Genomic DNA, 25,819 nt, shown 5'->3' on the forward strand with positions numbered 1-25,819 from the left:
AAAACCAGCAAATGAAAAAAACCTGGACATTTTAAAGTGGTCCCTCTGTAAAGCTCAAAAATTATAATCTTAGTTTAGAAACACTAAATAAGGTGCAGCACTAACAACCAATACTAGGGATGTATTCACCCCATCTACACCCACATGTAGTGAGAGACAGGATGACAGATTCAGTGCTATTACCTGGTGAAGGCCAGGCTTGTAGCTCAAATGTCCAAATCGTTCCAATGATCCACAATAAAATCTCCCAGTTTAATTTTCATGCTGCTGCAAACCTTTGCCGAGAAGACTGAGGTGACAGTCAACTTGGTTCTTTGCTGACTTACCCTCAGCTTTTTGTCAGTGACACTGCACTGGATTCACTCATGATGCAGCATGGTAGGGATTCCAGCTCAGACACTTCAGCTCTGATTTTCTTTAGACATATTGAGTGTTGTTCCTGTGGCTACACAGCTATGTGATCTGTGGGAAATAGGCAGGCATTTGCTAGCAGGTTAGTGCTAAAATGGGCTGATAGGCATCAATACAGCATAATGGGACTTTTTCTCATCTTTGTACAGATGCCTAACTTCTGGGATTGTCACCATAGTCTTGTTCAATGCTCTAGACAGAAAAGCGACACAATCCAGAGAGGCTACACACAGACATGCACAGATAGGCTCCAAGTAGAAAGGGCTTATCATGAACACAGGCCCCTGGGGGAAGAGGGCTAGTGCCAGTGCAGGATGAATGTGGGAGTTCATGATTCAGATTTCATTTTACGCTACAGAAATAAATCAAAATTGGCTGACACTGAACCGTGAGTTTTGGTCTGCTGTTGAAAGGAGGCAACAAGCAGCTGTTGCCTTTGGTCTGAAGGAAGCTGTCTGGATCCTGATCTTTCCCTATATGCAGGGTAAACCTGTTGAGAGTTTGCTGGTAAAAGAGGCACAAAACAAAGGAAGCAGATACAGAGAAAGATCACAAGACAGCATGGCATGAAACACCTTCCAAGAGGATCATACCAGATTCTGCAGCCTCCCGTGCACCACAAAGCATCACAAGGATCTCTTGTTCTTTGTTGAGCAGGTTGACTCTGGTCAACACAGACTCCAAAATGCAGGATGTAGAAGATGTTTTTCTCTTGTATATGTCATTTTAAACCTGCCAGAAGACTCTGACTTTAGAAAACCCAGGAGGTATGAGCTGGTGCATGGGAGTTGTTTGCACTGTCCTGCAGTAGCAGTGAAAGTGATCCCTTCCTTTCTTGTATTACCTTTTTGTTCTAGTTAAATACAGGAGCCTCAAAATGTTACATTTCCACTAGCAAGATATTTTTAAATGGTTTATAAACACAAAATATCCAGGTAGGCATTGCCAGTATCCATGAAGCACTTGCTACAAGTTATGGCATTGAGCATTCTTTCGGATGCAAATGGATTTTCTTAGTGATGATCAACTTTATCACAGACAGTTGTACAGGCTTCTAAGTGCTCATTCAATTACTCTGCAAGCTGCAAGACTGACAGTTACTATGTGCATCTGCAGGGATTGCAGCTATCTGTTGGAACTGAATTGTAGGCTTTGAACTGTTTAGTTGTGTATGTGGTTACTCTTCAACTTAAGGGGCTATCTGTAGTGAACATTTTACTTAATAAATCTGATCTATGTTAGAATTAACCTCAAGTAGAGGCTTTTTTTCAGAAATAAATATTCCGTATAGACTTGGAAGGACAATTTTTATGAAATGACCTACTTGAGCCTAGGATGAAACTCATTCAACCTTTCTCACTTGAGAGCCTGTAATTAAACTCCTTTGGGAAATACGAGGTTTTATATATTATATTGCCAGTAAGGTCTGTGTGTTTGAAAGATTTGTAAATATTGTCATGCCAGCTCTTTTATACAAGAAGAGATGGATGCTATAACACTTTGACTGTATTTAGGAAAATTTAGGAGGTGAGATCACTTGCACTTAAATGACTTATGACTCCAACTAACGGTACAATTTTTAAATGAGTACGTCTTGTGATTGCTGTCTTTGTTGCTTCTGGACTTATACGTATCACTATCAATAGTGCCACATGGACTTTGTAGGAAACTTTTAAGGCAGACCCAGAGCTGAAGTAGTCGCCACTAAACCATGACCGATCTGTAGGGTAAAGCAGCATTGCTTTGGCATATGGGAAATCAAACTTGTGAATGGACTACCCTGAGCTTACAGAGGATGAGTTACAAGCAAGTAATCATACGAGTGCTTAGATACCGTAAGAAAACAGCTTAAGGTATGGCCAGAGGTTTCAGCAGACAGGAAAGACAAGGGCTGGTGGGCAATGAGATCCATCCTGGGTTGGGTTTACATTTTTCAGGTGGTAAAACTGAAGAATGGCCAGAAACAGAGAAGCAGAAAAAAGAGCTGATGTTAAATTGCGGTACATCACTGGGTCTAAGAACACTAAAGAATTTAAGAATGAAGCAAGTAAAATACTAGCATGTATCGTTTGCAACTATATATGGCAATGATACTGGAGGATGGCCAAAAATGTATTGGGAAGAGAAAAAACAATGTGGTAAACAGTTCACAGAAATGACAGACTACTGAAACAAATTTTAACATCAGAAAAAATAAATCAGTAATAAAGTAATTCAAAATTATTCAAGTTGTTGGGTATCAGTATGAACCATACCTGGTTGTTGCAGCTAGTCTGGATTTTCTAAGAGCTAATGATGTTCTTCTAACCTGTTGTGTTCAGAAGTCTTTTAAAACCAATTTTCAGGTGAAGCTTTGATTCTGGCTTCCTTCTGAATTTAAACCAATCTCATACTGACTTTATTAAAGCAGGGATGGAACTTTGGCTATGATGACAAATTAATGACAAAGGCGAAGAGTTGGGAAACTATAGGAAGTGTTTGAGAGATATACAAATGCAGTCCAATGTGTGTATATACATACACATATGCACTCAAACCTCAGACAAATGAAGGGATTTCAACACTGGTTGGAATGCAAATTAATTTAGTCAAAGAAGAATTGGGAGGGAAAATAGAAATATCATAATAAAGGAAAAAGGAGAAATCATGGCAGGCAGGATTCCCTGCAGATCATTGCCAGATAATTTACATTTTATGCCATTGTGACATTAGCTTTCTTGAAAAGAAAGGAAGAATTCAAGATTTTCAATCATATTTAAAATGTATAGAATTAGTGTAACATCTCAAAAGAAATATTTAGGAATATTTTCAAACAAATCAATAAGTGTATATTCAATAACCGTGGCAGGTGTAACAAAACCCTGCATTTGGAAAAGTATAGAGGATAATATTGAAAACTTATTCTTCTTATTAATTAAATAGCACTTCCTTGCCTTTAATAATATGCTTAGTGTATTTTTCTCATCTCTAAAAGGTCACGACAGATGAAAGGTCCAAGGAAGGTAACTAATTAAAGAAAAGGGATACTTACAAGAGAATGAGAAATAATTTTTAATGGTTGTATCACCCAGCAAGTTGAGAGAAAATACACAGCAGAAAACAGACATATCAAAATATAGAATGCGTCTGAGATAAATGGTGTGGTGTAAATACTGATGACCAGCAGAGAGAGAAAATTCAGCAGCCACCTTTTTAATCCAGTTCTACCTTCTAGGACTCTTTTGACAACCGTGTCCAAAGGTAAATTCAAAGCTAGGCCATTTTCTTATAACTTGTAGGTTTGGGAATGGGAAGTCTGCATTGCAGCCCCTAGAGAAGCTCTGGTTGTTTCAGCTCTCCTAAGGATGTGATATGCTCTACATCAGTTCAGTTTTGCTGACTGGACCAGAATGAGGACAAGGTCATGTTTCTGCCCTTCCTGCTCTGTGCTCATGGGAGCATGGGCATTGATGATGGCACTTACCTGCTACTGTGCTGCTACCTGGTGTCTTGCAGCATCTCCCCAGGTGTTTTCCCATAGAACATCTACAAGGGTTGGTTGTGTTCCAGCCCATACAGTCCACACAAGGGAAGACTTGTGGAACACAGTCAAATCCCAGCATCTTCCCATCTCCCTCCCCTTTGTACTGAGTTTTAGTATTGCTGATGGTCTCAGCCCTTCTGCTGATTTTGAGAACAGATTATTAAGTTTTAGGTACCCATTCTTAGGTTGGCTGAAGGTAGCAGAGGAAAATAATATGGTCATTACTGCATGATGCACCTGTATGCACTGTATTTTGTTTAGGGATTTATTTACTTATTTAATAATTACTGAGCTGTGAAACATCTTTTGCAGACTCCTTTGGAAGCTGGGACTAGATGGTTCCTCAGTCAGTTTGACTGTAGCTGTTTCTGTGACTTGTTGCTGTAGTGGTATTACTAGCCTGGGGGAAGGAAGGAGACTATCAAGTTTTTGAGCTCCAGCACTATCCTCTGTGGACCAGTGCACGAGATTAGTGTGATCTACACAGAACATTTGTAATGAACAGCCTCCGTTTTCTAATTTACCCTACTTATGATGAGAAGTAATGTGCTGTTTTCACCTCTGTATTTTTGTCACCTTGTGCTGGCTTTTTTGGGGGTGTATTTGTTGTAACTATTATCAAACTCTTACTATGGTGGGAAGAAAAATAAAAAAACCCAGCAGTGTTATTAATGAATGAATTACAGATATGAGAGGAAATCAGCTCATTCAAATGATGACAATTTTTGGAAGAACTTGCTATTGACCAGTCTGACCAGCAAGTGTGGCCATATATATATAATTAGATGACTTGCCCCACTGCATTTCTTAAGCAACTGCAGTGGGAAAGAAAAAGGAATGTAACTCACCCTTTTTCCCCTTCATCTAGACACAGTAATATTTTTTATGTTATTTTTTTATAACCTTTATCTTTTTTATATTCTAAGAGTTCAGCAAAGCACCACAGCCATGGTTACCATAATACTGAAGTATTTCATGCATAATGAGCAAACAGCCCAGCCCTCTTTTAATGAGTGCTATATTCCAATTCCAGGCATCTGTCAAAAACCAGTAGTTCAGACAGACCACAAGGATTTACCCTTTTCGTCTCAATTCAGGCTTCTCCAACAAGGAGACTGGACAGTAAATTCTGTATGGATACAGCAGCAAAAGCCAGAACTTCTTCAAAAAAAAATTACATTGTAAACTCATTGCACTTTGGCCCTGCATTTTTTAGAGAACCTACACAAATCCTGTGTTGTGTTTTATCAGCGAACAAGGCCTGGTTATCACTGTTTTGGTGTACCTGACAGTTGAGTTGGGCAGATGATGAGCTTTCAATGAGTTAAATTTGCACTGAAACAAATTGTAAAGCCATATAAATAAACCTAGGTCTAGAGCTGAATAAAAAATAAGACTTAAAATTAAGACTACTTTATTCCTCTGTAATTGCCCTTCTGCATAGCAAATTTTAACAATATTCTTTTCAAATCAGCCCAAATTTGGCAAGATATGTCAGACTTTGAGGAAAGTGTGGAAGTGAAAAGATTTTTTGAGCTGTATTCCTAATTGAACTTTGTATTTCCAACTTAAACCAAAACAACTGCTTTCAAAAACCAAGTAGGAAAAAGCATTAAATATTTCACCTAAATAGGCAAAAGCAGGTCAAATTTTATTAATATTAGTAAGTAGAACACTTTAATTAATGGAATTCTAATGAACTATGTCTTTTTTCATAGTTATCATTGAATTTGAATGAATTCATAGGTAATTACAAGATATTTAACCGTTAATGAATTTAAAGTCAGGAAAATTTTCACATATAGACTTCAAAAAAATTAAAAAATCTGGATTATCATGCTTGCTGTAATTTGAAAGCAGGCAAATAAGCAAAATACAGTGTAGCTGTAGGGAGCTGGAAGGAGTCAAGCGGGTGAAATACATGAGGCTTTGAAGGACCAGTCTTGTCATCCTAAATGGTGCTGGATGAAATGCCCTCATGGGACAGCACCAATAGAAAGCCTACGAATCATTTTTTTAGGCACAAAGATTATGGCCCTGTTTTGAAGATATAATGCAGTCCTTGGGTGACACTTTAGGCTTTGTAATGGCCAGTGCCTAAGGGAGGAGTCCACCCACAAAGGTTCTGCCATATGCACTCAGCACTCTGATCACTTGGTATCAGTTTACTGGGTGGCAATGACTGAATCCTCTTAGGTTATATTCAGATAAAGTTTTTTCTATTTTTAGAGAATAATTTACTTTTAACTGCTATGTGGTTTTGCCACAGTGTATTCCAACGTGCTAGACCAGTGTTTAATAAAGTCTATAGACATGTTTAGAAAATGATTGTTTAGGGAGAGAAAAAACAAACTGGAGAACAAACTTGATTTTACTCATTTAAGCTCTCCATATATTTAAATCAATTAAAAGCGCATCTCTCATCCTGTCCCCTTCCCAACTAAACATACACTCTCCCTCAGTAACACCGTGAAGGTTGGTTAGTTGCTTGTTTTTAAGTATTCTCCTTTTTTTATGGATATTGCATTAGAACATCTGCTATGTGGAGAATTCAGATCTTTCCCTTTTCCCTGTCTCTCTGAACTATATTTATATTAGAGTAATCCTGCTTCAAATAACAGTGGAAGAAAACTGAGAGAATAAATGGAGTAAAGTGTTAAAGCCAATTAAGTATAAACAAACTTTGGCTTAATAGCTCCCTACAAGCTCATCCTAAAGCAAGAAAGTCAGCTCTGGGAGAGGTGGAGGCTGTAGAAAGTAAAATAAGCCCCAAAACCAGATATTACACATTTCACAACAACAACAATAATAAAGCTAATGAAGTAAACCAGGTAAAAGAAGGGTGATGCTTCCTGTTAGTTTGGTAATAAAACTAATGTTGATCTTCCAAACCAGTATTTAAGCAGCTAAGCACACTGGTTAACCACCTATAGGCACAGAACGACCTTAACATACTAACTACCTAACGATTCAAACTACCTGGAAAATGTGAGGAAGATGAAACGTGATGTTTGGGGAGGCATGTTTCACATAAATCTGATTTCAGCAAGATTTGGAATAAATTCTATGTCTACTCCCCAGCATTTATTTCAAATTGAAGTTTATTAGTCAACATTTAATTTAATGAGTATCACAGCATGATATAGCAGAAAGTAGATAAGCAGAATATTGCTAGATGCTAAAAAGCTCATCAATACACAAATATGCAAAAAAATTAATATAGGTGCCAGATACACCTTGCAGGTGAATTTGAATGTGTTCGCCATTGTGCCATAGCCCCAATATCTATTTGATGTCTGCAGCACTATGCATTTTCCTCCATCCTTGTCATTTGTCTTTGCTGCTGCAATTATTATTTACTAATAGGCAGAGAACAGTCCTTTCTCCCTGTGTTTCCTTTATTTCCAGACCTCGAGGCCTGCTGTTTCTCATTTTGAATTCCCATCCAACGGCAGGTGCCAAGATTCAAATGTACATTATCTACGGGCAGTAGGATCAGCCCGCTTGTGTAACATCAGCTGAAGTGAACCACTCACTGTGCTGGCTGCATTTTAGTATTTTTAATTTCTCTTTGGAAGACATGCTATTTTGGGGAGCAAACAAATGCACTGTAAGCTGAAAACAAGGGGAGATCTACAAATGGGCTTGTACATCTAGGCTTCTGTAAATTAAAACAAAACAAAACAAAACAAGAAAGAAACAAAACAAAACAGAAACAAACCAAAACAAGGAAACTTAGAAGCATGTAACTGGAGAATCTATTAGGCCCAATCCACCCACAACCATCTGGAACAATAAGTTATCTATCTAATTTATCTAAACAAAACTTTGGACATGACATGGGCAGAAATGAGATAAGTTGAGCTGAAATAATTTTTGTACATTAATCTTTTTAAATGTCCAAAAGGCCAGGAAGGCTGATTTTAAGAACTGCTGAATGAGATTACCATAATAATATGAAATAGACCATTTTATAGGGAAAAAAAAAACCTGCTCCCACTAAAGTCAATAGCAAAATCTCATTGACTACAATAGTAGTGGGATTGGTCTGCTAAGTAGCAAACTGCTTTAGAAAAATCAATACTTAATTTTACAAGGTGATACAGATAGCAGTATAGTTGCCTATTATCAGACCTCGTAGTCTGTGGATTTTCTCTAATAATACCGAGGTTCAGCGCCTATCTTACGAATCACTGAGAGGAAAGACATGAGCCATTTCAAAGCGTTTCCCCTGCCCTAGCGGCAAAAGCTCTCCAGAGGCAGGGCGCGCGGTGCGGAGCTGGCCTCCATCGGCGCCGCGCACCGAGGTTACTCCGACAGGAACGACTGCCTCGCCCAAGGAACAAAATAGCATTAATCGCTGTGGATCTGGCTGTAGCGTTTGATGCCCAGAACTCGAAACCCAACTCCTAGTATCTGTCAGCAATAACCAGAAATGCTCAGGTGCTCGTCTCAGACCACACCACAAAAAATACCGGTGACATTTTTATTTTGTATTTTCTTTTTGCCTTTCAAACGTTGCAGCGTTGTGATTTGAAGCAGATCTGTATCCATTGCGTTCATCTTGACACAAAGGATATACATAGATTTTAACAGAGACAGACCTCGGGGTAGGGGCTGAGCCTTCTCTCACCGACCGCACAAGGGCAGCCAGACCGCCGCGGTTTTATTCCCTGGAGCTCAAACCAGGGAATTTCTGGGTCCCTCCGCTCCGGGGCACGCCGTACCCCAGGAATCTGTGTGAGCGGCGGTGGGAAGGGTCGGTGTGTGTGTCCGTCCGTCCCCCGGGGCGACGGTGAGGGGAAGCGGAGGGGGAGCGGCGGCCGCTTGCCTGCGGGAGCCGCAGTGACCGTGACTCCATGGGACATAATGAGCGCAGCGGCTCTGCAGCCGGCAGACACCGCCGTCACCCCTCCCCCTGCAGCCATATGGTGCCGTAAACAACCGCCGCGCCGTGCGGGGTCCGCGGCTTGTTGTTGTTGTTCCCCCGCCCCGCGTCCCCGGGGGAGCCGCCCGGTGCTCCGGGGCGCACCTTGACGGGGACGGGGCGGCGGGTGCAAGGGAAAGGCCATCTGCCGGGGACACCCGTCGGGGGGCCGCCACGCCAGCTGGGTGCGGGCGGTGCCCTGAGGGGCGAGGAGGGCGCCCTGTCCATTCCCCTCCCTCCCCACCCGGTGCAGCCCCGGCCGCCGCGGCTCTATGAATTGATTCAGGGCCGGGGCTGGCATTGAGGGCACGGGGGAGGGGGAGCTGGTGAGGGTGCGGCTGTGCCGCCATGGCCTCCCCCCGCCGGTTCCTATGGTAACAGTGGAATACCTCCGGGACACACACACACACACACCCGCTCCTCACTCCCACTCGTGACGGGAGGAGGGGGCCCGGCCACCGGGCCCTCGGCACCGCCTTCCCCCCCCGCCGCGCCGTTCCCATGGCGACGCGCTGCGGCAACACCTGAGCGGCCGCCGCCGCCGAGGCGGTGCAGAGAGGCTCACGCCCGGGCAGCGTCTCCCCGCCTGCCACCTCCCCCAGCTCCCCGCCGCAGCCCGGCCTGGCTCCCTTGGGGCCCGCAGCGGGGCTGTGCCCGCCCGCCCTCCGCAGAAAGGGCTGCGGTGGGCAGGGGCGGAGCGGGATCCGCCATCCCACGGGCCGCCGCGGCTCGGCCTGAGCCCTCGGTCCCGGTAGGCAGCATCGTCGCTGTGAAACGGAGGCGGAGGGTAACGTGAGGTAAAATAGTAGCTCCGGTGTATTTTCAGTGCAAGGACTACCCTGTGTCAGCCCAGTGTGGTTGTTGCTGGTGGCACAACTAGCAGCCAGAGTAGTGCTGGCGCTAGAATTGGGTGGGTGATAACAGTCCTCTGTCCAGAGCAGTGGAGCAGGCAGCCCCGGATGGGTTTCTGTGTCAGCCTGCCCAGTTTCCAGCAGGGAATGGGTGCTAGTGTGCCTATGCAGTGGTAATATGGCTGGTACTGTTTTCATCACGGCGCTCCCAATGCCCACAGTACCCTTTTGAACTATGGCCATATACCCTCCGGACATCACAGGCCTCTGGGAGCCAGCGGATTGACTTAGGGAAACCCTTGTTGCTGGAAACAACTTACAAATTTCTTAAATAAGTACACCATACTATGATGTGATGCCACAGGAAACCCTGCTGGCAGTTGTAGTGAAGCCCAAATACTTGCTGTAAATAGTGACGTGTGGTTGGCATGACTTCAAATGCAGGGAATTGAAACTTTGTGCCATTGTCAGTGCTGGTGTTCACCCTTGCATCCTGCTTTTTGCCAGAACCCAGAACTTGAGACACTTCTTGCTTAGCAGGCCTCATGCTGTATTACTGTGGGTATCTAATATAGTATATAGAAACATAGAATGGTTTGGGTTGGAAAGGAACTTAACTAGTTCCAAGGAACACCTTGCACTAAACAAGGTTGCTTAAAGCTCCATCCTGGCTTTTTTTGTCTCCTGGTTTCTACTTGTAGTGTACAGTCATTCCTTTTCTTTTCAGGGTGTCTGTTTCAGCTCTGCATATTCACTGAAACAATTATATCTATTAAGATCACAGTATCCAGATCTCCAGGGGTCCCTTCCAACCCCAATGATTCTGTGATTCTGCTGTTTATATTCATCCTTACCAGACCTCGGTTATGCTGGATATCATGAGTTACGGAGAAAGACTCATAGAATCACAGAATCATAGAATGGTTTGGGTTGGAGAGGACCTTAGAGATCATTCAGTTCCAACCCCCCTGCCGTGTTCAGGGACACCTTCCACTAGACCAGGTGCTCAGAGTCCCATCCAACTTGGCCTTGAGCACTGCCAGGGGTGGGACAGCCACAGCTTCTCTGGATAATCTGTGCCAGTGTCTCACCACCCTCACAGTGAAGAATTTCTTCCTAATGTCTAATCTGTATCTTCTTTCAGCTAAGCCATTTATAGCTATCACTGAAAAAAAAGTGTTGCTCATCTTTTGGCCCTCGGGGTAATAAACAGGCCATAGAAATGGTTGCATCATAGTAATGATATGAAAATAGGGTCTTGGGTCCCTGATGTGCCAATATTAATCTGCTATATTTTGAAGCCAGGTCGGTCCCTCTGAAGAATACTCTTGAGTGCCTTCCTCCATGTAGCTCAATGGAGCAGCCCAGGAACTGGGAAGATGGGGTGGATAGGAAGAATGTCCTTAGCCCCATATACTAGAAGAGGTTTCTCTTTTAGCTGTAATACGAAAAAAACACTTTTTATCAGCTTGCCTAAATGACGGATTGAGTGTCATTGAATACAGCTGGAGGACTCCCATTGTCTTTAGTAGAATACAGCTGAGACCTAAAAGATAGTAAAATACTTTACCAATAACAACATCACCAATGAAAGTAAAAATTGAATTTCTTTGTGAAAAACTAACCAGAAAACCACCCCTGTATCCTAAAGATGTTAAAGTAAAAAAGAATAGGAAGCTTTCTTTTTCTTTATAGATGTTAAAATAGCTTTAAAATAGTATGTTATCAACTGTTAACAAATTCATTGTGAGTCCCATGGTGTTTGTCATTTTTTCTTAAAAATCATGTCTCTAGTCAAATGCTTGTGAAAATTCTACTTTTGTGTTGAAGAAATCGGGCAAAATTCGTTTGGTAATCCCCATAGAAGAGATTGTTAGGTTTAGTAACAACTCCCTGTCAGCTCTCAGAATCTCTGAAGGCCCATGGGTATTTCATTATTGGCCTTTGGACTGAGGAACGTTAGGGGTTAGTGTGGTTCTAGAGACTGATACTGTTGATTTATAAACCATGAATGGTCTTGTAGGCTGCTGTTTGAGAACTTTAGCTTTAAACTCTGAATGTGTTCCAAGTGGACCCTATAGACTTAGGAACCAGGAAGTAAAACAAGTGTGTTTTTTCCTAAATTGTAAGATTTTTCAGGCCAATTTAATGATTTCCATACCCTATTTCATTAATTCAAAACATCAGCTAAATAATTAAAATTAAAACAAAGGCAGTAAATGTGAAAGATGAGAAAAAAAAAGGATATAATTTCAGCAAAATCCTTTCAACATAGTGCCTAGTAAGGTCTTTGAAAAAAATTTCAGAAGATGCTCCAAATAACAAAACCAGACTAAAATTTAATTATGGAGATAGGAACACTCAATGCATCTTAAATTATATAAAGCTCAGATTCATTATAGGGGAGTCTAGAAGCTTCAGTTTCTGAAGTTTGAAATCGGATTGTAAAAGCTTCATATGTAAAAAACTGTGTGTATATGCTGCACTATAAAACAAGCTCTGGAGAAGGAGAGCATTCTAGTACTGAAGACCATATTTCCCAGGTACCATCTCACCACAACTGGGAGGCATTCCTGCTGCTGCAGCACAGGAGCACATGAGGATCAAATGTGAAAGCAATGTCATGCAATTGCAATGGCAATGCATTGTTTCTTGGCCCCATAGCTCAACTAGGTTGACTTCTGTGGGACCAAAAACTGCAAAATAAATTGCCACAATACCTACAGCATCGATTACTTGAAAGAAGTAGTTCAAAGAATTTATAGTTTGTGTTATAAGTACTGTCAGTGGAGTTGGTAGTAATGGTTCCTTCTAAACTGTTATGGTCATCAGTACTGTAAAAAGGAGTGTGGCCAGCAGGTTGAGGGAGGTGATTCTTCCCCTTTACACCACTCTTGTGAGACCCCATCTACAGTACTACTTTGAGCTCTGGAGCCACACAAGAGCAGTGTGGAGCTGCTTGAGCAAGTCCAAAGGAGGGCCGTGAAGATGATCAGAGGGCTGGAGCACCTCTCCTGTGAACACAGGCTAAGAGAATTGGGCTTGTTCAGCTTGGAGAAGAAAAGCCTCTAGGGAGACCATTTTATGGCCTTTCAGTACTTAAAGGGGACTTATAAGAAAGATGGAGAGAGACTTTTTAGCAGGGCCCCTACTGACAGAATGAGAGGCAATAAAGTTAAACTGGAAGAGGATAGATTTAGGTTAGACATTAGAAAGAAATTCTTTACTGTGAGGGTAGTGAGACACTGGAACAGGTTGCTCAGAGAAGCTGTAGCTGCCCCATCCCTAGAAATGTTTAAGGCCAAGTTTGATGTGGCTTTGAGCAACCTGGTCTAGTGGAAGGTGTACCTGAACATGGCAGGGGGTTTGGAACTAGGTGATCTTTAAGGTCACTTCCAACCCGAACCATTCTATGATTCTGTGATTCTATGAGTCTGTCTCTCTGACTCATGATACCCAGCATAACAGAGGTCTGGTAAGGATGGATGCAAACAGTAGAATTACAGAGTCACAGAATCATTAGGGTTGGAAGGGGCCTCTGGAGATCAGGATACTGTGATCTTAATAGATATAATTGTTTCAGTGAATATGCAGAGCTGAAACAGACACCCTGAATGGAAAAGGAATGGCTATAAGCTACAAGTGAAACAACGAAACAAGAAAAAAAAAGGATAAAAAAATAGCATCTGAGCAGAAAATCTTATAGGAAAAAAATGAAATGGAGCAATACTTTTTGCTTCAACATCCAAAATCTGAAGGTGTTTCAGAAAGGCTTTTTTTCTGTATCATCAGAAATGATAAAATTTGTTTGTGAAAAAGTATTCCTGACCCCTGGAGGAGAACGCAATGATGGCATTGTGTTGTGAAGTACCCTCAGGTGGCAGGTCACTGTTAAAAATGACTAAACAAGGTGGGAAGTGGGCTATAGGTGTGAATAGATAGATGGGATAAAACCCCAGATACAGGATGAAACCCCATCGTAAATGCATTGTACCAGCTGGTGACAGCTACTTCCAGGGCCTGTTCTTTTTTCTTAGGCAACATGTAGCCAGCTTGCCATGCCAGTGAAATATTATTGAATCAAATTGAATTTAATTTCACATACCCCCATACATGAAAACCAAACACACACATTTACCAGACATGCAGCTGTGCCTGATGTCTTCCCAGAAACCAAGTTCCAGGATATATGCAGAATACCCCCAATGAAAACTTATGGTAGAAATTATTTGATTTGATGAGAAATTACTGTGTCATTTCCTTTTAAAGACTGTAGCACTCAAAATACAGTACTGTAGTAGGCTATTTTCACAGAACAGAACAGGGCTTGTCCTCGTGGTCTTTTTAACATCTTCCTGGTGATCCATGCTGATTTGGCAGTTGTAGACATAGGATTTTGAATGTAGAGCTTTCCTAGTGAGGAGGAATGTAGTAGGAGATGTGTAGTTTGGGTAGCAGGTGTGATACATCAGTAAAGTAATAGCATATTTCTCTTAGAGCAGACAAGGCTTAAATGTTTTAGATAAAGTACATATTCAGTCCACATAGCTGACTCCCATCTGTTGGTGCAAGTGCCGCAAAGCCTTTTAGGTTTTTTGGAGATAGTGGTTGCTATAAAGTGCAAACAAATGAGTGGGTGCAATGTATTTACAGAAGAATGTGATACAAGAATTCCTACTACACTGGCGTCCTTGATTTTACTAAATGTGTCACGATGCACATGATCTCCTTCTGCAGTGAGTCTTGGGAAATGTAGTCTGGAAAAAATCAAGCCTGAGGTAAGGAAAAGGTGAAGGTTTGAGAAAAGCAAATTGCAGCTTCCTGTAGGCACAGCAGCATCTCAGAAGATGCAGTATAATGTTGAATTGTTGCAGAAAGAAGCAATATACTGCATTTGCAAATTCAGTCCTTGTTTTTTTCAGCAGAATAAAAATGTTGTTAATGTTATCAGCAAGATGAGAATAGATGTTGGCTCTCCTTGTTGCATAGGTTAGATGCTTTATACCTTTAGCCATCTCTAACATGTATGTGAAACTGTGATATCTGTACCTGTGTCAGCTTTGCTGAGGAGCTGAAACTGATGTTGATGTGTCCTGGTCCTTTTCAGACAGAGCATCATTTTAGAGAGAATAGGATGATTTGGGAGTTTGAGCCATAGTTTATTAAAATCAGTGTGAGTCTTCAAGGGGCTTTTAAATTATGTTATTATTTGTGAAGAAAGAATATACTGGACCCTTTACAAGGGAAGCTGTTTTTGACAGGAGCAGAACAGGAATTGGGAGCTCTGCTGGAAACAAGGCAGTGATACCGCAAAGCTTTAGGGAGGTGATCACCTATTTCTCACTGCCACTGGGAGGCCATGGTAACTCTTTCTCAGCAGATATGATCTATTATGGCAGAGAAACTCTATTCCCCAGTTGAGCCTTAGAGAGTGTTAGTATTGTGTCTGTCTTCCAACTGAACATAACTAAGGAACAGCAGCACAGCAATACGCAAACCTTTTGTAGCAGATGGTTGGCATGAGCTCATCCAAAAGTTCCGTATTTACCTCTATTAGTCTGTAAAATAGTCTCTCAGAGGCAGCAATGATAGCTACCTCAGGAGAGTCATTTAAGACCAAACAAAAGAAAGTACATCATAAGCCATAGAAGGCAGTCCCTTTTCTGTCAAGGGATGGGCTAAGTGACCTTTGATTTTCCTTTCATCTGTAATGTTCTTGATTTTGTGTAGTGCTACTCCTCTCAAGAGATCCCCCAGCACATTGCAAGTATGTAATGCACATAACTGTGAATTACAACCGGCTCTGGGTTGGCTGGCCATAGCCATCAGTCAAGCTGCACACAGCATGTGTACGTAGTGAGAGGAAGGGAAACATTATTGTCATTACTGAAGACATCCAGGTACTGTGTCCTGTTACCTTACTACAGCCAGTGTACTCAGAGGAGAGAGAAAATGGGCAGGTCACTTCATATCAATGAATTATGGTTTTGCTATAGTTTGAACACAGCAGTTTAAACTCAGATTTTGGGAGACAAAGCACCAAATTCTGGTAAACCTGATGAATAATATAGTCATTATTGTCCATTTCATACATAATTGAATTCTAATGCTGTGTTACAGCTTTTCTTCCTGTTTTCCTAAACAGCTGAGAAATTTAAAACTTACTCTTTTTATATAAAGTGAGCAAGTGCAAGTAAGGATACATACTCAAAAAAACCATGTTAATATAGTGCTTGGTTCATGTTTTGAGCACAGGATTGTACTAATAATTACAAAGATTTGTATAGTTTGCATTTTAACTGTTGCATATATGAAAGAATAATCATGAACTTTAATTACAGAGCGTAGACTATTTCATCTGCATCTTTTCTTTCATCGACTGTGCTTTAAGTATATTAACATTAGCATGCAAAGCAATACTGTATGGTAGTAAATTCATGGGCATGCCTAGATTAAGGCACAGACTTGCAAACAGCTGATTAATAGTGAATCTTCAACTTGCAAATACCCTGATTTCCTGTCTTCTATCATGCATCAAGTGTTCGGTAAATCTGGTTGCCTACTTATTCAAAACACCTATTTTTGCAGTACTGTTGAGGAAATAAGTTTTCCTTCATTATTTGACTGTTCCTTTAATTCTGCATCATTACTGATTAGAACTGGGGTGTACTTTTCATCTTCACTAAAAAAATTAAGAAGCTGGTATTTATAAAAATTAGGAAGACAAATTTACCTGATAAAACAGCATTTGCTGTGTTGTGATTTGTAATTGCCATTGTTTTGAACTGTTTGCTGTTTAGGGCATGGTCCCGATTTGATGCTGGAAATGTTCTGAATAAAATTCACATAACTGCAACCCTAACTTTACAGTCCAGACATCTATATCTGTTTTAGTTTCAAAGCAACATAATTAAGGAAAATAATTCCTGTTACTGTTCTGTTTTTTAATCAGTGCTACATGTGCATGTTAGATGAGACTGCAAAACATTTATGAGGAAATTCATAAAGAGATATCCTGTAAGTACAGGCTTTCAAGGAAGAGGACTGCTATGCAGTAAAGATCTGAATGAAGGACACAATAATTGTGAACTCACTGGCTTTCATTGCCAGTGGCAGTGCAGACAAAGATACTGATTCCCAGCCTTCAGATGAGTAGTGGTGCCTGAGCATGCCTGAGAGAGAACATGCTTACAATCCCTGTGGAAATTGCTAACCATAAATCTATTTAAGCCCTGAAAGAAGTGTTTGGACTGCATGAAAAGCTGCAGATGGACTGAGAGAGGAGCAAGGGGGAGAAAAAGTAAAAGGTAGCTGTGAAAATGCATTGTATTTTGCTTCTTATGTAAGAACCACTATCACTCCCATAGGCATTTAAGCAGAGTATTCTCACTGCTTTCAGAGTGGCATTAAGTAAGGTAAGAAAGACTTACGTACCTATAGTGCTTATTGAAGGAAAGGTTGATAGAGTTTATTCAGAGGAAAACTAAGTTTACTGGGTTTTTAAAGAAGTTCAGGAGACTGTTTTAGATAGTTGTATTCTTTTAGTGCATAACCCTGTCGGCCAAATAAGAGTTTGGTGGGCTTTTATGAAGGTTTGGCATGTGTAACATTGACAAGTGTTTTCTGTCACACAAGCAGCTTTAGTTTAGTATTTGATACAGAGGAATATTCCTTCTAAAGGAGATTACCCAAAGGATTCAGAAAGGCTTCCTCTTTCAGTCACCACCACCATTTTCCTTTTAGATTTTTTTTAGATATATATTTTAATTGCATCACTTTAGCAAAAAATAATTGGCAAGGTGAAACTGTAGATCAGCATTGAAAATTTCTTGTAAGTAAAGTCTGGCTAAGACTGACTTCAGTGTACAGTAGCAGCATGTTAGTGCTGTATGGTGGTATGAACTCTCCATCTGCAGATGTCAGCCTCCTAACTATCGCTCTGGTCAGGACTGAACATATGGTTGAGCAGTGTTTTTCAAAACTTGGATTGGCCTCTTCATGCTGTGGACTTTGTTTATGGTTGAGGAAGGGAGGAAGAAGAAAATGAGTTAAAAAAAAATGGTGTAAATGATCTGTCTGCCACAGTGCTTCCTCACAGGAACACAGGTTTTTCGCATCTGGCACGTATTCTTGCCTAGGTTACCTAGGAGAGAAAAGTGCTGTGGTGGTGCTGAGGTCATTTCATTTTGTAAAACCTGGTCTGTGCACATGCACACAAGCATTCATAGAATCATAGAATGGTTGTATGTAAAAAACTCCAATATTCTTTATTTACTAATTTAATTTGATGATACTTTAAGGTTCATTCAAGGTCTGACATAAAATCAAAAAACTTTTTTTTTTGGTGTGTATTTTTGGAAGGATAACTTCTGCACCCTTTATAATGAATTTTCCTGAAAAAAACATGTTTAGATGTTTGGTTCATGGCATTTTCTGGCTACACTGAAAACTTATTGCCAGTATCTGACATGACATTTGCTTCATGACATCTGTTTCAGAACTGGTGGGGAGATGGTGTATGCAGCGTCTTGCCTGATTTTTCTAGGTACTGTGTTACTTCATCAGAAACAGTCGATAATTCCCCCTACAGTTCCTACTCATCAGGACTCTAACACCTGTACTGCTAAAACCACCTGCAGGCAGAAGTCACTGTGCCGGGCAGAGACCTGTGCGTTCACTTTTGTACCGATAGGACCACTTAGTCCCTAATGGCCTGTATTGCTCCTCAGGTAACATTACCTGTGCAATTACAGTGATCCCCTTTGTCATTCCTGCCTGTTTGTCCTTACAGAAATCTAGAGGGACCTCCATTAGGGTCTCTTAGTTTATACGCTAGGAATATTTAGTCTGGGAAGTACCTCTTTGCTCCCTGCAACAGCTTTCTTCCAGTGTGGGAGGTATGTTGGTGATGTGGTTGGAGAACCAGGCCATGAATGGAGCATGAGGTGCCCTGGAGACTACTGCCTCCTTTGGCACTGGAGCTGGGGATAGTTGTCATTCATACAAGGTTGCTGAACCAGTGCCCTGGTTATAACAGCACCAAGGTTTTGAATGGGTGATGCAAAGCCACTAATGTTTTCTCATCTGTCCCTACCATAAGCTGCCTGTACAGTGCCAGTGCAGCTTAAAATCTGATCCCCAGTGTCTTTACTGATGTTGCTAATGAGGTTACCAATTAATGGCACCTAATGGCCTGTTGTAGCAGTGGTTTTGGTGACAGAGACAGCTGTCCTCTGGGAACTGTGCTGAGACTGAACTCATTTTGTGTAAGCAAGTGAACAGCTGTTGCAGAAACATCGATGGGAGGGATTAAGTCACTCACTTCATCTCCCTTCCACCCCAGGGCTATTCCTTGCAGTAGGCAGCAGGTGGAAGGAGTAAACATCTTTAAGGGACAAAAGCCTTTGCTGGAGTGGCACCAAGAGCTCTAGACACAAAGCCACTATGTCCCATTAGCAGTCTGCTGATCCATCCTGTTCCTCTGACTTTCTGAAGTATTTTACCAATTAATTAAGACTTTGAAGCAATTTATTATTTGTTTAGAACTTCTGTCACTGAGATGTGCTGATCTACGATGTGGTATCCTCTTAGCACCCAATTGCAGTATGTCACTCTTGGCACATGCGTATCATGTCATTTATTGGAAAAGCTCCCTCTGCAAACACCCTTGCGTCAGAGGCTTGTGAGCATTTGGAATATGATTTTAAAACATACATTTAATTTCTCAGGCAGCACTTCGGGGTGCTGAGTTCTCATTATTTAAGCTTCACTTTAGTCTTAGGTTACTTTTGGCGTACAGTAGTTGCATTTCATCAGTCTGAAAAAAGGTGGCATTATAGATCTACATTGCATTCCCCTAGTGCTTGAATACCTGTAAAGTATAGCACACTTCATGTAATTGCTCATTTTTGGAACATGACAGGAGTATTAAGGGTTAACATTTAGTTAGCAGCTTGCCCATTTCTTTTTGTTGAACTGATGACAATACCAGATATTATAACTTAGAAAAAAAGCCAAAACATACTAAACAGGAGTGCCCTAGGAGTCATACCATTCATTTTAAAAGCCTCTACAGTAAAAAATATTTGAAGAGAATTAGCTGTTTTGTCCTGGTAACCTGATTTGGGAAAAACAAATCTTTTCATGCTCACCAGATTACTATACCGATACAGAGAGCTGTCTGTTTTGAAATGAAAATAAACCTGAGTTTTGTATGTATCCTCGTTGCTAGGAACTTTCAGAAGCAAAGTTTCTGAGTGCTGAACTGTCAGAGTGGGAAGCTGAAGTCCTTTCCGTTTGAAGTAGTCACCATGAGTAGCTGACCCTTCCAGATTAACCTGGGAGACCTAGAAGGCAGTTCCCCAGCTAAGCAGTTAGCTTGGCGTTGTAATCTCTGAAAAACCTTTGCTGTTTATAGGTTGGCAGATACAATTATCTGATAAAATGCATGGAGAGTAGAAAAACATGAAGTGTTTAAGGGAAATATCATTTCAGTATTTGTACACTCAATGGTCATTTGTGCTTCACTGAGTTGTCATCCTTCTATTTTTTGGCTTAACTTTGTGGTGTATTTACAGTTTTTTGAACAACTGAAGAGATCTGTACACAGAAAGATTACCCACCAGCCTCAGAATCACTTCTTTGAAGTTTTGTTGGTGTTTCTCAGTTAAGAGAAATCCTATTTTATAGCTATCCTAATACTTAACTCTATGTTCAGTTTTACTTTCAGTAAAAGAATAACTTCACTTTAATGCGATGAATTTTCACACACTTTCATCCTTTTTCATGGTTAAGCTTGAAGTTCTTGGCAGTTATTTAAGCTTAAAAACTGCAGTTTCTTAGAATTCACACAATTACAGAAGTCTGGTAGAAGTTCCGCATACCTAGATGAATCATCTAATGAGTCATCAAGAAGGAATAAACACATTAAAACTTTGATCATGAATGTGAGCTTAAACAAAAACTTCAGTTAAATTTGGCAGTTACACTCCTTCGCTCTTCACTTATCCTTAATATCCTACCTGGGCTTATTAGCTCTTAGCTACTTACTGGAGTTTGAAGTGGGTTGAGTGAAATGTGATGGAGATATCCAGAACTGTAGTGAGTGTTTAGAAACAAAAAATAGACTGCAAAGTCAAAACTTAATTGTTTCTAATAGAAAACTAACCCACTAGAAAAGAGGCAGCATCCTTCAGGGAACACGGTTACAGCTGGTTATCAAAAAAAGAGGAATAGTTCTTGCTTCTTTTAGAATACAGACTTCTGAACAAACTATTTTGAAATGGTCTAAGATCAGAAATTATTTTAGAGATTTTTTAAATTATGAATTCTTTGATAAATTATAGTTAAATTCAATTTAATAAAAATACACAGTTTGCTAAATTTTTTTTTTGTTGTTTTTGTTAGAAATTGACTAAAATTGTTCACCTTTGACATGTGAACTGCCACCTCTCCACAGGTATTATATGTGCTCTTCCTCTCTCTCTGTCCAGTTCTAGCTTTGGTTCTCTCTGTCCAGTTCTAGCTTTGGTTCAGTTGGAATTGTCCCATACTCTTCACTGAATATGATGCATTTAATGCCTGGGTTAATTGTTCCTATGTTAAATATGCCAACTCAACATACTTTGTAGACAGCATACAGCATGAATTTGCATTCTTTATCAAAAAATAAAGAAAAGGAAAAAAGGCCAGCTGTAACCAGACTGCATCTAATGATAGAAGCATTGCCTACTGTTTTAACAGGCCGAGGAGGCAGGCATTTGCTGGAGGGAGAGGCAGGTAGAGGGAATAATGTGGCAAATGTGGTCTCCATGTAAGAAGAGGTTTTTGGTGTTTGGTTTCTTTCTGCTCTTCCCAGTCATAACCAGGGCCATGTGTGTCCCTAAGCATATTCCTCATTGGTTTGGGTAATGCTCACTGCAACGTGCACGTGTGAAAATTCCTATCTCATTGTCTAAAGAAGCTGTGGCTGAATCCTCAGTGGCATTTAAGTTTGAAGAATGTGCCTTTGCAACAAAGCTCCTGACCGTGATTGCTGTGCTTCATTTCACATTGCAGTGTTTTTACAGTGCATGAACCAGATTTCTTTCAGTGAAAGAAAAGTAACATTTGTTCCAGGCTTGCACCTATTGGATTGTAACCAGAAGTGGGTGTCTAGTGCAGGGGATCAGGTTAGAGCTAGCCTGAAATAAATATGGTGCAGAATCATCTCCTTGGTGTCAACTGGTTTGCTCTACAGACCTGGTGCTCCTTTGGTGCCTCATTTACTCAAGGAGATACAGCTCATGGTGTTTGGTTAGCTTGCAGCAATAGACTTCACAAATAATAAAATGTGACCTGTCTTGTGACCATTGTTGTTCATAAAGGTTGTAAAAATGTTTAAACACTTAAGGAAAAATATAATCAGGTTTTAGTGTGCTGAGGAGAAAGAGCATTCAGGCCTCAGCTAAGAAGTAACTCTTAACTGATGAGTAAACTGTAACCAGGGCTTTACCTGTCCTGCATTCCAGAATGGGGTCTTCTCTGCCATTCCTTCAGGGCTCTGAGTGCAGTTGATCTTAAGGCAGCTTTTTGAAATTGCCCCTTGCTTCCCATGTCCAAGTTTAACTTCAGTAGGAGACACGTCAGTCATCCACACTTCTGAAGAAAGATGAAAAAGAAAAGTTTCTGCCCTGGAAAGAGCTTTAAATATTTATCTCAGAGGAACACTGGCCAGGTTATTATCCTGTTCATGCTAAAGTGGCCTCTGAAGATACCTTTGAAGATGTCTTGTCTGTCATGAGATAACCTTCAGTCCCATTTTACTACACTTAAAGGAAAGGTGGCAGACCTTCCCTTTGCAGTTTGACAAGTTGGATTTCACAACACATTCTGTCCAATTGCTGGATTGTAATTTAATAGAGCTAGTGATTCATAGCAGATGGTTACCTCACCTGAAAGGAGCCAGGAGGATTGTCCTTTTGGGTAGAATCTTTTATTCTTATAATGGTACTCACCATTCACCATTACTGTTTATGGACAGAGATTTGGCTTTGGTGCTTTCTTAACATCTGGACTGGTCCAAGAGACAAAGAAGAAAGGGACTTTTGCTCTGTATTGATTTGGCCTCTCTAGCTGTTTATTAGGTCTCTTGGACTCCTCTAACAAGACAGTTAGAGGACTTTTTCCCACCTATGGCTTTCCTAATATCCCCAAACTTTGTTGCTTAGTTTTTGTCTCTTATCCCAAATGACATACCAATTGGCCATTTTACTTCATTTTATTCTCTTTATTTTCATGATATATTTCCACAATTAGTTAGATGTGTTGCTACCATATCTTAACTTACTGGTTTAGTCCTTGTAGGATTTATTCTTAATGTTCCAGAGAGAGGACTTAGCTGAAAATGGTTCTGGTGTGTGTATGTTAAGGTATCTGCCTTGATATGACTGATTTTTCCTGTCTCCATCTGCTGGTAAAAGATGAGATTTGCTGTACAAACGTATAATAGGGAAGAGAAACTATAAATTTCAAATAATAAATATCCCTTTCACTGTTACAGACACTTTTCATTAGGAATTGGATAGAAAGGTCAATTTATTTATTTTTAGGCTGCTTAGTAGTAGCTGTCAAACACTAATAGCTTTTGATCTGTTTTGGATTTGGATTTATACTTCATTGACAGGAATGAGTTTGTTATTCAAATGGATGTACTGACAACCTGGGTATTCAAATGGGTGTGCTGATGAAACTAGATTTGCTCATTTCCATTGGAGTAAGAGACATTTTGAAATGGTCGTCCCTCTTTTTAAATATTAATATTTTTACAGTTACTGAGCAGACAGATAATGGAAATAATCTATAACCAGATTTTTAATCTGATCATTGATTTTTACTTATTTCTGCAGACAGGTATAGAAAGCTCAAGTTATATATGGATTACCATTGGTTCCTCCTAGCAGTTACTATACATAATTTTCCTATGTTGAATCCAAAGGGAGTAAAACACCTACATACAATCATGTTAGGAGCTCACGAGATATAAACTAACAAGGTGGGGGTTTATGTGCAAAATGTTTTGTTCATTCAGAGCGCAATGTTTCAGTCAGCAAAACACTTGGCTTCCTATCCAGGGGAATTGCCTCTTCAAGACTGCAATAGGTGACACTAGTCAGCAAAGGTGTGGTGACACAAATGTGCTTTAACTGTGCTGTTGTCTGAACTGGTTGTACAAGAAAAATGTTGTACTCCATATTTTTGCATTAGAAGCAATCTTACATTTGTATGTGATTTATGTAATGAAATATTTAGGTTGATTGTTATTTCCATCTACTCCTAATATTTTGTGGCTTTGAAGCTTTTACAACAAAGGATTTTATATATATTGCATTTTCCATAAAACCACCAACCAAGCCTTTACTTTTATGTTATATTTCAGTCTGTCATGTATTTATAGGAGTATTCTTCAAACACTGTAAATATGCTGATAGTTATGTTCATTCATGAAGCAAGAGGCTGTTTTATGAGACCTGTTTTCCCCAAGAAATTTCAACATGAGATGGTGCAGGTATCCTCAAGCAAGGAATTGCAAGCGCTTTTGTTTCAGTGGCTTTAATTTTAAAGGCTTGTATTAAATTTTTTTCTTCTCTACAAAGTAACTATAAAAATGACAGCCTTTTATTTAATAGATCTTTTCACTGTCTTGACTAAGAGTTTTATCTGTTCACTTCACTGGCAAACTTATTTGCCTCCTTTACTCCCACTAGCCCTGTAGATTTCTCCTCGATGTAAGAGACTCTCTCCTCAATCATCCTTGTTCAAAGGGATCCTTAGGCCTTTCTGAGAGGTGCAGAACTCTGTAGAAATCACTTGTGTCCAGAAATTATTTTTTTTTGTGTGTAGATATCTAAAAACTAACAACCAACCTTAATCTCAGAGTTCAAATGGGATTTGTAGGCCTGATAAGGAAAGAAGCATTGATTCATTTGTATTCTAAGAACATAGGAAGATGTCTGAATAAATGTAAAACCAAGAGTACGCAGAGCACCCCGCAATGCAAAGGGTGAAATTAAGTAGCTGCTCACTGGTAGAGATTGAACCCATTCCAGCAGCTGTAAGGATGAATTGTGTTTTGGCAGTGCCCATCATTCTGCTGGCCATAGAGGATGAGCGACAACTGGTTTAGGGTGGGGTATATATCAACGATGGCTGAAATGAGCAGCATGAAGCTTGGTCTAGAAGATTTAAGAGTGTAGGTTCAGTTTTTGAAGTGAACCATTCAGTGAGGCTTCCATTTCTAAGTCATTTTTGAACATGAGGGTTGGACTCTTGCCATGATAAATTAAAGTCCTAAAAATACCTCAGTGATTTATAAATATCCTCCTTGCTATTCCAGACTTGTTAGTGCCCAAGTCACTTTGAAAGTGGCATTTAAGCTTCTCAGTCCTAGAGTTATCAAGAAGGAACTCAGTTAATATCTAGTCTGTCCAAGACAGGATTTACTGGAACTATTCCTGACAGATATTTGCCTAACCTGGTCTCAAAATCCTCCTGTGACATACATCCCACAGCCTCCCCAGGCAAACTGTTAATGTACTTCACTATCCACATGAATACTAAGTTTTTCCTAATGTCTAATGTAAATCTCACATGCTGTGGTTTAAGCCTAAAACTTGTCGTGTCCCTTGTGGACATTTCATAGCCTTTCAGACATCTGAATAGCATTATCATATATTCCCTCATTTGTCTCTTTTTAGCCTTAGTTGAGGCTAAAAAAAAAGTCCCCTTGGGCACTGTGAAAATTTTTACCCAAAGCCAGCTTATAAAGTAGAGCTGCTTTGTTAATGCCTTTATCAAATAGCAATTTCAGGATAAAAGTATAGTGTAATGGCATATGGCAGGAAAGCTTGATACGACTGTGTCCACTTCAAAGACTTTATGATTTAAATGGGGATTTGAGGTTGTATCATTTGCCCAGCTTTTACTTATTGAGATGTCAGTACTGGGATATCAAAAGTCTCAGTGTGTAGCTACCTTATTCACATTACTCAGCTGGTGTGTTACTTCTGCAGCTAAGGCTTACATCTCTGCACAGCACTGTAAGTTGCCAGATGGGCTGAACAGCTTACT

General features: G+C 40.4%; 1 protein-coding gene across 6 annotated transcripts in view; it reads left to right on the top strand.

Moving 5' to 3' along the window:
* Positions 1-25,819, top strand: part of NOL4 (nucleolar protein 4) — a 193,327-nt gene that overhangs the window by 6,116 nt on the left and 161,392 nt on the right. Inside the window, exon 1 of one of the 6 annotated variants that reach the window (XM_061354888.1) lies at positions 9,410-9,612. The exons of 4 other annotated variants lie outside the window; for them this stretch is intronic. The gene's annotated coding sequence lies outside the window, so the exon portion shown is untranslated. Of the gene's footprint in view, positions 1-9,409; positions 9,613-9,637; positions 9,659-25,819 lie in introns of those variants that run through there. One more of the 6 variants, XM_061354887.1, reaches the window with a different exon arrangement.

Source organism: Neopsephotus bourkii, unplaced genomic scaffold (genome assembly GCF_033783945.1).
Source record: "Neopsephotus bourkii isolate Nb327-2 ecotype Australia unplaced genomic scaffold, CSIRO-AGI_Nbou_v1 NB_753, whole genome shotgun sequence".
Taxonomy (NCBI): domain Eukaryota; kingdom Metazoa; phylum Chordata; class Aves; order Psittaciformes; family Psittacidae; genus Neopsephotus; species Neopsephotus bourkii.